This window comes from Phoenix dactylifera, unplaced genomic scaffold (genome assembly GCF_009389715.1).
Source record: "Phoenix dactylifera cultivar Barhee BC4 unplaced genomic scaffold, palm_55x_up_171113_PBpolish2nd_filt_p 001884F, whole genome shotgun sequence".
NCBI classification, from domain to species: domain Eukaryota; kingdom Viridiplantae; phylum Streptophyta; class Magnoliopsida; order Arecales; family Arecaceae; genus Phoenix; species Phoenix dactylifera.
The window spans coordinates 17,836-32,033 of record NW_024069173.1 but is presented as its reverse complement, the minus strand read 5'-3'; the positions used below and the strand labels follow the sequence as shown (position 1 = coordinate 32,033).

At 38.3% G+C, this 14,198-nt stretch overlaps 1 non-coding gene and 1 pseudogene across 1 annotated transcript; one reads left to right on the top strand and one right to left on the bottom strand.

Moving 5' to 3' along the window:
• Positions 1-893: 893 nt before the first annotated feature.
• On the bottom strand, positions 894-1,000 carry LOC120109178. Its single transcript, XR_005510187.1, has one exon. It is a non-coding gene; the product is annotated as a small nucleolar RNA R71 (small nucleolar RNA).
• On the top strand, positions 979-5,647 carry LOC120109175 (annotated as a pseudogene).
• Positions 5,648-14,198: the final 8,551 nt, after the last annotated feature.

Sequence of the window (14,198 nt, the reverse complement as noted above, 5' to 3'; positions counted from 1 at the left end):
ACGAAGACCACTGAAAGTTGCACCAATTTCGCTCTATGACCCCGGTCGATGTCTAGGCAAGCTTTGTCCCTTTAAGTGATTAAAGGGAGACAGTTTCTATTCGAGGAAAGTGGGTTTTAAGTGGGACCTTTGCTATACGCATCGTGACCCCTCCACTTACCTGGGAGCTTACCTGGTCGACTAGGTTATTAGACCGGATTGGAGGCTTAAGTGTACTCTTCAACTCAGTTAGGAGCTGTCTAGAATTTTTAGGAAAACCTTAGAAATTGTTGGGTGATGCATGTTTTAATTAAACTTTTGTTTTGCTGTATTAGGGTGTTTGTGTAAAAAAAAAAAAAATAATAATAATAATAAAATAAAATAAAAAATAATAATAAAAAAAAACTTAGTATATGCGATTGTGGCAAAGAGATAAAACGAATAGATTATTTCGAGTTGAATCAAAAGATAAAAATTTAATTATTCAAAATTCAAATAATCAAATGGAAGATAATGGTAGTAATCAGGGAGATAATGAATTTCAGGATGACTTACCTATTAGAACGCTTCGTGATTATCTACAACCCGCTAGGACCAGTACCCCATCCTGTATGGTTATTCCTACTGCTGCGGGAGCTTTTGACATGAAACCAGGAATAATCCAATTACTTCCAAAGTTTCACGGACTTGATTCTGAAAGTCCCTATTTGCATCTGAAAGAATTTGATGAAGTATGTTCAACACTTCATTTCAATGATGTCACTGAAGAGGTAGTTAAGCTTAAGTTATTTCCTTTTTCTTTAAAGGAAAAAGCTAAGTCATGGTTACACTCCTTAAGGCCTAGGACCATAGCTACCTGGCAAGAAATGACAAGAGAATTTTTAAAGAAATTCTTCCCAACACATAAAACAAACACACTTAGAAGAAATATCATGAACTTTGCACAAAAAGATGGAGAAACATTTTTTCAGTGTTGGAAAAGATTTAAGGACCTTCTCCTTGCTTGCCCACATCATGGATACGAAATTTGGAGAATCATCAGTTTCTTTTATGATGGTTTGACCTCCAATATGAGACAATTTGTGGAAATGATGTGTAATGGTGAATTTATGAATAAGGAACCAGAGGAAGCCTGGGACTATTTTGATCTGTTGGCAGAAAATGCACAGGCCTGGGATACAACAGATAAGAACGAGAAACCTCAAAAATCGACTAATACTAAAGGAGGAATGTATCATGTTAAAGAAGAAAATGATGTAAATTTAAAGATTGCTAATCTAACTAGGAAGGTTGAAGCCATTGAATTAAGCAGAGCCAATACAGGAAAGACACCTACTATAGATGAAAGTATTTGTGAAATCTGTGAGAGTAATGCACACTTAACCAAGGATTGTCCTACAATCCCCGCCTTCCAAGAAGTGTTGCATGATCAAGCGAATTTCACAAATGCTTATAAGAGACCATTTCCTGAAACATATAATCCTAGTTGGCGAAACCATCCTAATTTTAGTTGGAGACATGGACCCACTGCCAATGAATCTCAAGGGAATTCCATACCCTATGTGCCACCCCATAAGAGATCTCTTGAGGATACTTTGCAGGCATTCATGCAAGGGCAGACCCAGATAAATCAGAATACCATGCAGTCACTTCAAGAACTTAAAAATTCTGTAGGTAGAATTGAGGCTCAACTCAATGTTAGGGAAAAAGGGACATTTCCAGCCCAACCTCAATCTAACCCAAAGGGTCAACATGAGGTCCATGAAGCAAGTTCATCCCAACCTAAATTTGAACAAGTTAAGTCTGTTACAACCCTTCGGAGTGGAAAAATAATTAACAAAGAAATTCCAACAAAAGATGACAAACCTAAAAAATCTATTGAAAAGAATGATGAAGATGATAATGAACAAAATGATCCAATACTGCATCACAAGATAGTTGCTCCATTTCCTCAGCGCTTGCTTGCAGCTAAAAAGGGAATACCTGATCAAGAAATTCTGGAAATCTTTAAACAAGTAAAGATTAACATTCCTCTATTAGATGCCATTAAGCAGATCCCATCTTATGCCAAATTTTTAAAAGATCTGTGTACTATAAAGCAAAAACTTTACGTACAAAAGAAAGCTTTTCTAACTGAACAGGTGAGTGCTATTCTCAAACACAACACCCCACCTAAATATAAAGATCCTGGTTGTCCTACCATATCTTGCATCATAGGAAACTTCAGGATACAACGAGCCCTTCTGGATTTAGGTGCTAGTGTTAACTTACTGCCCTATTCAGTTTATGAACAGTTAGGACTTGGTGAATTAAAACCCACCAAGGTTACTCTCCAACTTGCCGATCGATCTATAAAGATACCAAGAGGAATAGTCGAGGATGTACTTGTCCAAGTTGATAAATTCTATTTTCCAGTCGACTTCATAGTATTAGATACCCAGCCTATCATGAACTGTACCACTCCAATACCTATCATTCTAGGCCGCCCATTTCTAGCTACTTCCAATGCTTTAATCAACTGTCGAAATGGAATAATGAAAATGTCATTCGGAAATATGACTATAGATTTTAATATATTTAACATTTGTAAACAACCCGATAATGACAATGAAAATGATGAAATTCATGGAGTTAATCTGATCGACTCCATTGTAGAAGATGTTCTTGTCCCATCTCTTTCTTCTGATCCTTTAGAAACATGCCTAACTCATTTCGGAAATACAGATATCAATCAAAACTTTAGAGAAATCAGTGCTATATTAGATTCAGCTCCTTTGTTGGATACAGATAGGTGGAAATCTCGTTTTGAAGAATTGCCTACACGCAACAATAGTCCTCTACCATCTAGTGTTCAAGCACCTAAACTTGAGCTAAAGCCTTTGCCATCTGAGCTCAAGTACGCATACCTTGGTCAAGAAGAGACCTTTCCTGTGATCATATCATCCCAACTCGAACAAAATCGGGAATTAAAATTATTAGAAATTCTCAAAGAGCATAAGGGAGCATTAGGGTGGACAATTGCTGATATCAAGGGAATTAGTCCCTCAATTTGCACTCATAGAATCCACTTAGAAGCTGATGCCAAACCTTCTCGTCAACCTCAACGTCGATTAAACCCAAACATGAAGGATGTGGTTAGAGCAGAAGTTCTGAAACTTCTGGATGCGGGTATGATCTACCCAATTTCAGATAGTAAATGGGTAAGTCCAACCCAAGTGGTCCCGAAAAAATCTGGTGTTACTGTAGTCAAAAATGCCAACAATGAATTAGTTCCAACTAGGGTCCCCACTAGTTGGCGTGTATGCATTGACTATAGGAAACTTAATTCTGTCACTAGGAAGGATCATTTTTCTCTACCTTTTATTGATCAAATTTTAGAAAGGTTAGCGGGTCATAAATATTATTGCTTCCTAGATGGCTATTCAGGTTACAACCAAATTGCAATTGATCCTGAAGATCAGGAAAAGACCACTTTTACATGTCCTTTTGGCACATTTGCTTACAAGAGAATGCCTTTTGGATTATGTAATGCTCCTGCAACCTTCCAAAGATGCATGCTCAGTATTTTCTCTGACATGGTTGAGCGTTTTTTGGAAGTCTTCATGGATGATTTCTCTGTTTTTGGCTCCTCTTTTGAAAACTGTATAGACCATTTAAGGCTAGTCTTAATTCGGTGTGAGGAGAAGAATCTAATCTTAAACTGGGAAAAGTGCCATTTCATGGTAACTAGGGGAATTGTTCTCGGGCATGTCATTTCATCTGAAGGAATTGAAGTAGACAAGGCTAAAATTGATTTAATTGCTAACTTACCCAACCCAAAAACTATCAAAGATATACGCTCATTTTTGGGTCATGCAGGATTTTATAGGAGATTCATTAAAGATTTTAGCTCAATATCTAAACCCTTATGTAATCTCCTTCAAAAGGAAACCTAATTTGTGTGGTCTGAAGAATGTCAAAGAGCTTTTGATAAACTTAAAAGCTTGCTGACCTCTGCTCCCATCATGCAACCACCTGACTGGTCGCTTCCTTTTGAAATTATGTGTGATGCTAGTGAATATGCAGTTGGGGTAGTTCTAGGGCAAAGAAAAGAAAGAAAGCCTTATGTTATTTACTATGCAAGTAAGACTTTAAATAGTGCACAAATGAATTACACCACTACGGAAAAAGAACTACTCGCCGTAGTATTTGCACTAGAAAAATTTAGGTCTTACTTGATTGGATCCAAAATCATTATCTACACTGACCATGCTGCCCTTAAGTACCTTCTTTCAAAAAAGGATGCTAAGGCGCGTTTGCTTAGGTGGATCCTTCTGCTCCAAGAATTTTTTCTAGAAATAAGAGATAAAAAGGGGGTAGAGAATGTAGTAGCTGATCACTTGTCCCGTCTCACTCTTCCAGATTCCTTAGACAATTCACCCATAAAAGACACTTTCCCTGACGAGCAACTGTTTGAGATCACGTCGTCACTTTGGTTTGCAGACATTGCAAATTTTCTAGTCACAGGTGAACTACCAAGTCATTGGAATAAACAAGACAAAAGAAAATTTTTGACTGAAATAAAAATTTTTTTCTGGGATGATCCTTATCTTTTCAAATACTGCCCAGATCAAATTATTAGGAGATGTGTACCTAATGACGAATTTATTAGTGTTATTTCCTTTTGTCATTCTGAAGCTTGCGGTGGTCATTTTTCTGCTAAGAAAACAGCTGCAAAAATTTTACAGTGCGGTTTCTATTGGCCCACCTTGTTTAAAGATTCCCATAACTTTTGCAAAGCTTGCGAGCGTTGTCAAAAGTTAGGTGGGATAACTCGTAGGAATATGATGCCCCTCAACCCAATTTTAATTATCGAAATATTTGATTGTTGGGGAATAGATTTTATGGGCCCATTTCCTCCTTCATTCGGAAATTTGTACATCTTAGTAGCTGTAGATTATGTCTCCAAATGGATTGAAGCAATTTCTTGCAAACATAATGACCACAAAACTGTTTTAAAATTTTTAAAAGAAAACATTCTTTCTAGATTTGGAACGCCTCGAGCCATCATCAGTGATGGGGGTTCACACTTCTGTAATAAGCCTTTTGAGGCTTTAATGCGAAAACATGGGATCACCCATAAAGTCGCCACCCCTTATCATCCACAGACAAGTGGACAAGTTGAAGTATCAAATCGATCAATTAAGAATATTCTGAAAAAAACGGTTAACCCAAATCGCAAAGACTGGTCTTTGCGTTTAACTGATGCACTTTGGGCTTATCGTACTGCTTTTAAAACTCCGATTGGTATGTCTCCGTACCGTCTTATTTTTGGTAAACCGTGTCATTTGCCTGTGGAATTGGAGCATAGGGCATACTGGGCTATTAAGAGATTTAATTTTGATATGGATAAAGCTAGTTCACTACCAAACTTCAACTTAATGAACTAGAGGAAATCAGGAATGAAGCATATGAGAATGCTCGAATTTATAAGCATAAAATGAAAGTCTTTCATGATAGAAATATTATAAGGAAAACATTTGAGCCTTCCCAGAAAGTTCTATTGTATAATTCAAGACTTCATTTATTTCCAGGAAAATTGAGATCTAGGTGGACTGGTCCATTTATAGTTAAAACTGTTTATCCGTATGGAACCGTTGAGATAGAGAATCCAAACACCGGTAATATTTTTAAAGTAAATGGCCAACGTTTGAAGTTATTTTTGGACAACTTTACCCCAGAAGTTGAATCGACCAATCTGGGAGATCCTGTTTATCAGGATTGATCTCTATATTTGCTAGAGATCCTCTGTTTGTACATAATTTTTCTTTCTTTCATATGACAATTGGTGAGCAACAACAATGTGCAGTCATTCTATCAGGTAAATTCTAACCTTCAGCCTTATTATCCTTCATACAATCATATTTAATGCATTCATGTTGAAACATTGGGGACAATGTTCAATTTAAGTTGGGGGGAGAGATTACTTTATTTTTTTTATATATCATACCAATTGTCATATATTTCAAAAAAAAAAATCTCTATTTAAAAAATATATATATTTATAAATAAAAAAATAATACAAAAATAATAATAATAGTAATAATAATAACAAAAATATATTTTGTTGCATTTAATTACCACTTTAATTTTCTAAGCAAATAAACATGTGCAGCTATTAAGGCAAGGAGCGCATTATGTTTTATCAGAGACCTATTACTAGATCCCCACATTGGTATTCAATGACAATAGGAAGGCCTCAGGAGTTCACTTGTTTTACCTACTTGTTTGTTGATCTTATTCGCAAGAGAAGTACGAGTGTCCTTGTCTTAAAGTTCATGATTTGGTTTTTACATAAAGATAAAGTTTGAAATTCCTGGCTAGATCACCTGGGTGCCTTATGTTCTGACCTTGGTTGACCTATAGTCACAATACAGTCACGTTACATATGTATATATATATAAAAAAAAAGAGAGAGAAATAATACAGTTTGTCTTCACTGAGTAACCGGGCCTCTTGCCTACAAAGCAGCGAGTGTTCGCGTAAAAAGGTGAAAATGACTGAAATAAGTGACTAGTCTGGCCTCGTGGCGTAGTTTGGTTCGAGTAATTAAGTCCGAGGGGTGTTTCACCTAATGCCTTGAGCCAACTGGATCAAGAGTCATTGACCCAAAGCTCGTTACATGGACCTTACTAGAGCCTAATGGAGTTGGACTGTTGTAGTCACTATGTGAAAAAAAAAAAATATATATATAAAAATAAAAAAATAAAAAATAAAAAATAAATTAAACATGAGTGAGTTAGTTAAACTTAAACCAAGTGACATGTGGATGACTGGTTTGACTCCATTGTTTTAGAACTCTGTGTACCTGGGATGTCTAGTTGGGATTGATAGCTTCATTTTTATATGCGAACCGTTCTGGATAAATAACATGTGGTATTCGGAAAATTTAGTGGATCGGGAGCTAACAAATGGTAGTTAACACTTGTGAATTTGAGTAGTGCACCTAGAACTCAAAGGGTACCAAATTGTGGTGGAGGTATAGGTATTCTGAGACGTCACATTTACATTTGCCTTAAGGGTTGCTATGTTTTAAAGTATTTTCTAACTTAAAAATGATGTTTGTGGGTAACATCACTGCAAACCCTCACGAGACAACACTCGTCCACTAGGGTAACCTAGGGGTTTAACGGCTTGTTGCACATGCTAAGTGCAATCGTCATGCTCTACGAAAGTGAGTATTTATTTTAATTCATGCATATTAATAAACAATACTTTTGCACTCTCATTTTATCATTTTTACACTAAATTGCTTGAGACTAGCAATAAGCTAGTTGGGGGGTGTGATGAGAGTACAAAAGTGAAATTTTCATATTATCTTAATTAGTATTATAGCTAATCTTTATTAATAAAAATTAATTAATTAATGTTTTATCTGTGTCTGAGTGCATGTAATTCAAAAGACCCAAAAATGCTGGATTTTAGCACAATGCCTGGTAGTTCAAGCTCAACGAATTCCCCAGTGACCGTGATGAGGCGACTCAACAGTTTCTAACATAAAATTTCCATGTATCCACATCAATGAGCTAAAGCAAGTGATTTCCCAACATTTTCAAGTGTCCCTGTGCCGTCTCGAAAGTCCCAAAGCAATCCAATTGCTTCTCAAACCCAGCACTCAGCTCTTCAATTCAAGCCACATCGCATCCATGGCTTCCGTCTCCCCTGTTTCAAGAACAGTCAAGCCGTATTCAACATCCAATTCCAAACCTCCATGCATTTCAGCCACATTCCATTCTTCCCAACATCAATATCTTCCGAAGCTCCCTATTCCTTCTTCCCCAACGGTTTTGACTGTGTTTCAAAATTCCCAACGGCAGCGAGGGAAATCCAAAAGCCAAACCGGCTCTTTCTTGCATCCGTGAAACAACTCCCCAAGTTCTTTTGGCTTCCAAGCAACAGAGAACCGTCCCAGCCATGAAGAAGAGCATCCCAAGCGATTCGACTTCATCTAATCCGAGTCTCATCCACTCCCAGCAGCGTTTCAGCCCATCCGTTCGCATCCCTGCAGCCGAAGAGTTTCAAGCAATTCATGACATCCAGATTTCATTCATCCCACATCTCAAGCAATTGAAGCCATCCGCAATCCTCCAGCGTCCTTCTGTCTTCTCTTCAACATGCTGAAGGTGTCTATAAAAGAAGGGGAAGTAGCCAACGAGAGAGGGGTCCGAGAGGAGGCAGCCGCACGGGTTCATTCCTACACAGCCGACGGGAGAGGAGAAATCAGCCGGCGAGGAAGGAGAGAACCATCCGGAGGAGGAAGAGGAGGAAGCGAGGGGAGGTCACGGAACCAAGGAAGCCAACTTCTTTCCCAGCCGAGCGAGAGAGGAGAAGAGGCCACGGACGGGAGAAGAAGAAGAGAAGATTCAAGGAAAACAGAGTGCTCTGTTTCCTTGAGAGAAGAAAGATAAAAAAAGGGGTTTATGTTTATTTTATTTATTTTATGCTAATCCCTTTTATAAAATGTTTCCATTTCATATGAGTAGCTAAATCTTCTCTAGCTAAGGCTAGGGAAAAGCCTAGTATTTTCTTCATGTATTTCATTTAATCATCAATGGGATTTTAATGTTTTTGATTTAATTTATGGTGCAGGAAATTTATAAAAATTATTTCAAACTTATATATTTTCTTTGATTTGTTATTTTCCCCGGGTATAACAAATGCTTAGAAATCCCTGTAGTTTAAAATAGAATTACTGTAACGCTGCCCATAAAACTAAATCTATTTAACTGAGATAATTGATGATTTTAGGAAAAGCATGATGAAATGCTAGGCTGAATCCTGATGCCTTAGTTATATTTTGTCAATCCGAATATTATTTAGCCTTTAGTTTTTGTTCACTGTCAAATCCCTGTGGATTCGATCTCGGTCTCACCGAGAATATTACTTTGCTACACCCTATACTTGGGGTATCCTACATTTAATTTCCCTTTTTAAAAGAGCAAGATTAAAAGCGTAGCATTGGGAAGAATGGAATGTGGCTGAAACGCATGGAGGTTTGGAATTGGATGTTGAATACGGCTTGACTGTTCTTGAAACAGGGGAGACGGAAGCCATGGATGCGATGTGGCTTGAATTGAAGAGCTGAGTGCTGGGTTTGAGAAGCAATTGGATTGCTTTGGGACTTTCGAGACGGCACAGGGACACTTGAAAATGTTGGGAAATCACTTGCTTTAGCTCATTGATGTGGATACATGGAAATTTTATGTTAGAAACTGTTGAGTCGCCTCATCACGGTCACTGGGGAATTCGTTGAGCTTGAACTACTAGGCATTGTGCTAAAATCCAGCATTTTTGGGTCTTTTGAATTACATGCACTCAGACACAGATAAAACATTAATTAATTAATTTTATTAATAAAGATTAGCTATAATACTAATTAAGATAATATGAAAATTTCACTTTTGTACTCTCATCAGGGATTGTCCGACAACCCCTCAAGAAAGAGAGAGTATGGATAGAATTCCATATGCTTTGGCAGTGGCATCTATAATGTATGTCATGACATGTACTAGACCAGACATGGCATACTCACTCGGAGTAGTGAGCAGATACCAGTCTGATCCAGGTAGCAACCACTGGAAGGTTGTAAAAACCATCCTTAAGTATTTGAGAAATACTAAAGACCAGTGGCTTGTCTACGGTGATCTGACTTGAAACTTGAGGGATATACCGATTCAAGTTTTCAGTCAGATCAAGATGATAGCAAGAGCATATCGGGATATATTTTTACTCTTAAGGATGGGGCCATCTCCTGGAAGAGTTCCAAGCAGTATACAGTGGCAGATTCTACATGTGAAGCAGAATACATCGCAGCATCTGATGCCACTAAGAAAGCTGTATGGTTGCGGAAGTACATCACCGAGCTTGGAGTGACATCCTCCATTGATGGTCCAGTGCCTGTATTTTGTGACAACATTGGAGCCATAGCTCAAGCAAGAGAACCCAAAGCACATCAGCGAACCAAGCATATTTTACGTCGTTACCACCTGGTTCGAGAGATCGTCGAACGAGGTGATATTGATCTAAAGAAGATTAACACAAAAAAAAAATCTAGCTGACCCATTTACCAAAGTCCTTGGCATCAAAGAGTTCAACGAACACAAGTCGAAGATGGGTATTAGATACTGTGCCGATTGGCTTTAGGCTAAGTGGGAGTTGTTGGAAATTGTATCCTAAGAGTCAATTGTCAGTGTGCTGATGATTGAATTTTGTAAATGAATTGATAAATTAATAAAGTGTTATTTGGCATTGTTCATCATTTCATTGTACATCTTCAAATGAACTCTTATATGATGAAGTCCTTAGAACTTGTTTTATGATAAAGGAGGATTTATCTTCAAGTTCTTAAACCTGTTCACGACCAAATGATTTGCTGTTAATAGAACGATAGCATTATCGAGATTAGGTCGTTGTGAGATATATACGTTGGTTGTCTTCTTAACCACGAAGTGTGGAGACACTGATATGTCGCACAGGTGAAGTGTAGGAGTACATTTCACTGAACGTGACCAATTTCAGAACACTCTACTGTCGAGAGATATTTCGAGTGGATATGGGTATAAATATCCCTCAGATCTGAGATCACCACAGTGACTAGCAAGCAACTCACTGTACTTTGGTATCGGACTAGCAGAATTTCTAATTCTGAGACGGAAGGTTACTGGGTGCAGTCAAGTACTTGCAAAATCAGTACGTGAGTCAAGATGGAATTGATCCATCCTGAAAATAAGAAATAATGCTTTGTGTTCAATTTAGCAAAACCTTGGCCAGGATAATCCTTGTGAGGAGTCACAGGATTTCTAAAGTTGATCACATAGAGGATGTACTTATTACAGAGTTGACAGAACTCTAAAGTCATCCTGGCATTAGGAGTCAAAGGGATGAATTATATAGTAACCATAGTCGAGAGTTCCAGAATATTTGCTTCCCATATATTCGGCCTGTCCGGACGTCGGGTACTATTGTTAGATGGTCATTTCGATTAGTACAAGAAGTTGTTCTTGTGCTACCGGCTTAGGTTCGAACTTATGGGGTCACATGCATAGAAATTTTTAGGTTGATCAAATGGCTGATTGATGATTAAGAATCATTTAGGAATAATTTGGTCAATTCGATTGACAAATTATCCTAAGTAAAAGTTGCATTAAAATAATTATTGAATTACTGGAGGGTTAATTAGTAATTGGATTACTAATAATTTTAATTTGATTGAATTATTGGACTTTAATTAAGCTAAATTGAATTAGATTCAATTTGGGCTAAATTAGGGTTTGACCTAATTCAATCGGGTTCGACCCGAGCTGATTAGGCATAACCTAATTGATCGGACTTGACTCAAGTCAATTAAGAGTCCTTATTTGATGAGGATTAAGAGTCCAAATAATCAGAATTTATTATGAAAAAGAATTTCTAAAATTTAGGATCCTAGCTTTCTTTTTTGGAGACGAAAGATACCTCATCCTTATCCCTAAAAGCAGTGGTGCCTATCCTCTTTATTTTTGGCCAATTTTTGGCATGAGGAAATAGGAGGCATGGGGATATTTTACAGAAAAATATGGTGCCTCAAATTTTCCTAAAAGGATAGTAATCAAATTCCTAATTTGTAGGGACTGCATGGCGCATCACGCAGGGTGGCGTGCAGCTGAAGTTTGGGGCGCAATAACCCCCTAATTGTTAGGGATTCTTGGCACAAGATTAAAACAGAATTTGTTCATCTCTTAGTTTCCGATTCACCAGAATTGTTTGGGAATTTTATCAGCCAAATTCGTTGGCCAAAAGAGGTGTGAGGCGTGGGAGGTCTTTTGGCTATAAAAAGACCCCCACGCCTAGGGTTTGCATAAGATGGTCTTTAGAAAGGGTTCTAAATTCTGAAAAAATTCTGAGAGTCAGCCACCTTCTCTCCTCCTTCTTCTCCTTTATCTCCATCCTTTCATCCTCTTGAAGAAGATTCAAAGTTGAGTGCTTCGAGGGAGAAAAGTTCAGCCACTGCAGCACCTCTGCACGAGCTAGTACTCCTGCAGTTGTGGATCTTCCTAGAGCTTCGCGTGGACTATCCATAGAGGCCGGACGCGTGTGCGGCTATACAAGGTAATCAAGGCATCATCAAAGTTTCCAAAGGAAAAAGGTATGAGATCTGATCTCATTAAAAATTAAGATTAGAAATCAACTAGGTTGCTGAAATTCTGCATGATTACATGTTAGACATAGAATCATGCCTACTTGTTTAGGATAAATGTTTAAAGTTCTGAATCTATTTTTGTTGCAGAGATATGATCTCTAGCATGCATAGAAATTAAATAGTTTAATTTATGCTTCCGCTGTAAAATTTTTAAAAATATATGCATGCGACCACCAGGGTTCCCAACACTGACTTACCCAAATAACATCTGATTGAGTGTGCACCTTGTTTGGAATCAAGTAATGTTTTCAGCTCTACAACATGGCTCCACTCTTTAATAATGCAACACACTGAGCAAATAGGGCCAAATTCTATTGTTTGAGCCTCAAAACGTGCTGATTAATGCAACAATTTTTTCTTCAAGAAAGACTTTGACCAAACATATCTCCTAATCCAAGAAAAATCAGATGAAGCACCTGAAGACAAAATCTTGTAGATTTTAGCTTTTCATAATTATATTTACTAGTTATGTCCATTTCATTAAAGTTGTATCTTCTTTTAATTAAAGAGACTGGTAGTCGAACATAGACAGATGTTAACAATAGAAGCAAATGGCTTCCAAACTATTCAAAATAGATTATATAAATACTAAGGTGTAATTGTATGAAAGTGAACCCTTGACCAATCAAACACTAATTATTTTATCTATCTTTTATCTTCATGCTTTGTCTTACTTTATCATAGTTTATCCCTAGTTCATAATACATAGCTTAGATCTATAGCTAGGCTTGTTAACGAGCTGAACCGAGCCCGAGCCTGGGAGGTTCGGGCTTGGCTCGTTTCACAGAATTTTGGGCTCGGGCTCGGTACCGAGCTTTGTATTGGGCTCAAGCTCTCGCCTGGCAAAACAAAGGCTCGGCCCGGGCTCGTAAAGCTTGTTTTTTTTTTTTTTTGCTTAGGTGAAGCTCGTTTCAATCACGAGCTAAAGGAAGAGGGCGGCGGCCGGCAAGCATGTTGAAGATGACGTAAATGAAGAGGGCGGCGACGGTGACCTAGCCGAGGATGATGCCAAAGTGGAACTTGCCTGTGAGGAGCGGGAAGAGGCTGAAGGCCATGAGGAAGAGGAAGGGGCCGGAAAGGTCGGCGTCCTCGTGGAGGTCAGGGTTAACACAGAAGGGGTTGAGGATGGAGGCGGTTGTGCGCCAAATCTGGCAGGTGTTGATGCCGAGCTTCTCGAGGAGAGGGGTCTCATCATCGAAGCGAAGATGGGGACCAAAAGGGTGAACTGGAGGGGGTGGAGCCGATGTTGAAGGACAAGAAAAGGAGGCTAGGGTTGGAGGAGCCGCCGGTGATAAGTGCTAAATAATGCATAAATTAACCTCTTTCTCATAGCACTTATCATCATTTTAATGCACATATTTTATATTTAAACATGAGAAAATATGTTCCCTTTCATAATTGCATTTTAATAAAGTGTTAAAAATAATTCAAGTTTGATTTTTTATTATTATTATTGGTTGAGTCTAATGTATGCAGGTCAAGTCAAATTCATTTAGAATGATCTCTAAACCCAAGTCGTATGCACCCCGTAAATCAGATCCTCTCAGATTCGGCCATTTATCCCAACTCTCCTATTTCTTTCTTAACATTCGATTCAACATGGCTGTCCCGAATTCATACATTTTCTCCCCTTGCTCCACATTGAATTCCACGTCCACGTCTCCTCCTCATATGCGGATGAACTCTATTGCTTCACATCTCCAACAGTTCATCCCGCAGCCAGCAACCACCTATCTCTCCGTGATACAACCCGCTCCCTCCCAGCCGAGTCCGAACTTCCCAGTTTAACAAAACAGAGTCACAATCCTCTAAACATTCCACCGTCCTTTGGATTAATCCCACATCATCCCGTTTCTTCCGCACCCCACGTCCAAGCTTCATCCTTATCCTATAGCCAGGCAAGATGAAACTTCCGAATCCCATGCATCCCGGCATTCCGAATTAACCTCGAGTGATTTCCTTATCCAAACTTCATCCCCTCTGAGTGAAACAGCGTGATCTT